General features: G+C 32.2%; 1 long non-coding RNA gene across 1 annotated transcript; it reads right to left on the bottom strand.

The window, feature by feature from the left end:
• Positions 1–122: 122 nt before the first annotated feature.
• On the bottom strand, positions 123–1833 carry LOC118833325. Its single transcript, XR_005009312.1, has 3 exons — positions 1693–1833; positions 1124–1178; positions 123–240 (listed from the first exon to the last, which is right to left on the bottom strand). It is a non-coding gene; the product is annotated as an uncharacterized LOC118833325 (long non-coding RNA).
• Between the last annotated feature and the right edge of the window lie 249 nt (positions 1834–2082).

Raw genomic sequence — 2082 nt, 5'->3', positions numbered from 1 at the left:
CCAGTCAGTAAGTGTCACAAGCAGGACTTAAGCCATAGGTCTTTCTCATGCTGAGCCTATTACATTATAGCATATACATGCTAACATCTCCTTTGTACTCATTTTGAAACACAAGTTTACTTCACCTTTTCCCAGTCATCAATGTGTCGACAAGCGTGGACACCAGTTCCTGTTGATCTTGTTCACTGCCCAGTTCATAAACCAAACCAAGGCCTTTTGAAGCAACATCCTGGCTGAGTTCTACAAAAAATTTGGACAGAGCAATGTTATTTTATAGATATTCATAGTACATTAAATTTATGTAAGAAGTTAAAATTTTATTTAAATAAGCTGATAACCAGTCATACAGTATATATGAATAGATAGTACTACAACATAATTGGGTTCATTGTCATTAAAAAGCATTTGTTTGCCTGATTAGTGTATATGATTTATACTGGATATTTTAAATGAGTACTACATATACAGTCTCTCTGGAAGCTCAGAATTGAAGATAACATTGAGATGAACATATGTGTATTACATAAAAACCAAATCATTACACTCAGAAACAAATATCTATATCCTAAGGAAATTAAATTAAGATTTTCACCCAACTTAACTAGACTTGAACATTTCCATATAAAAATTAATTTAAGGAAAATTAATGAAAAAGTAATATAAAATTATATAAAATATAAAAGAAAATATTCATAAAGATCAAGAGAAACATTATGTATTCCCTTTCCTCTCTCATTTTCTTGTAAAAACACATTTGCAGAATAAAAGACAAAGGCCATTAAAATTATAAAGTAAATAATAAAAACAAAAATCAAAGTTTAAATTTCCACTTTAAGTGCAAGGGTGATGACTGAATTTTCAATTTAAAAACTAACCATTTTGAAACAACTTCTCTAACCCTTCTAAAAGATCAAGTTTTATAGAAAAAGTTATTTTTCTACAAACAGCTTTCTTTGGTATCAGTGTATTAGATATTTTTACTCTATCTGCTCTTTAGAAATACAGATAAAAATAATTTTCTTTTCCTCTTCAAATTCTATTTTGACTTTGGGAAAAAAATATGAATTACAAAATAATTCTTTAAATAAGAATGAATGAAAGCCTATATTTACCAACTACTTACCATCATTATCTGACAGAATTGAAACAAATGCACTTTGAATCTCCTTGAGATGAGACTGGAAGAAAAAAGTCGACTTTACTTGCTGGTACATAAACCTTCACTCAAATACTATTCCTAGTTCTCAAGATTGGGGATGATTTAGGACAACGCCAATATCTTAGTACTGGCCAATCTAGACTTACATCCTTGAAGCAACCTCTAATTAAACTGATGTGCAAGACTGTAGGGCCAGATACTACTTAGATAACGGTTCATCCTGTCATTGTACTATCCTGCATTTCTTTCTTTCTTTAAAATTTCTTCCTATCCCTAACTCTGCCTAATCCTTCTTCCTCATGATCTTCTTCGAATATAACTGTACCTTCAAGGTACCTTTCCCTTCCTTTCTTCAAGTCCATCTTCTGACATGGTCTACTGTGATTTATTAATGGCCTCTATCTCAATTCCTATTTTGTCTTAAAATGAAACATTGTGACCCATCTGTATACCTCTAAATTAGAAATATCACATTTGGGTTTCAATAAAGTTGCTCATTTTTCTAGCTCACAATGATGGATAATGCTGCTTACCTTGATTTCTTTATGACTACTCAGCTTCTTCACTAGAGAAAGGAGCCAGAGGCAGGCAGCCTGCCTCACATGGGGGACAGGGCTGATAATGTGCTTATTTAAAATTGTGTCCAACACCCAGGGAACCACATCATTCACTTTGGCTTCTATTGGATGTAAACATTATAGAGATGGGGTAAAAAAGAAAACAAAAATAGAAAAAGTATTTTAACCATTTTAGTTATTTTCTATTCCTCCTGAAAAAATGAAGTGAAGGTAACATTCCCTGTACACTCTGATCCTTAGGATGATCAGTGATTTCACTGGTGTGACTACATACTCTTTTTCATCAAGGCAATTCACAGTACTTGTAATCTCTTAAGTATAGCAATGCGTAAAAATAATTCACCA

The sequence above is a fragment of the Trichosurus vulpecula genome, unplaced genomic scaffold (genome assembly GCF_011100635.1).
Source record: "Trichosurus vulpecula isolate mTriVul1 unplaced genomic scaffold, mTriVul1.pri scaffold_233_arrow_ctg1, whole genome shotgun sequence".
NCBI lineage: Eukaryota > Metazoa > Chordata > Mammalia > Diprotodontia > Phalangeridae > Trichosurus > Trichosurus vulpecula.
The sequence above is the reverse complement of the archived record's forward strand: the minus strand, read 5'-3'. Positions and strand labels throughout refer to the sequence as shown.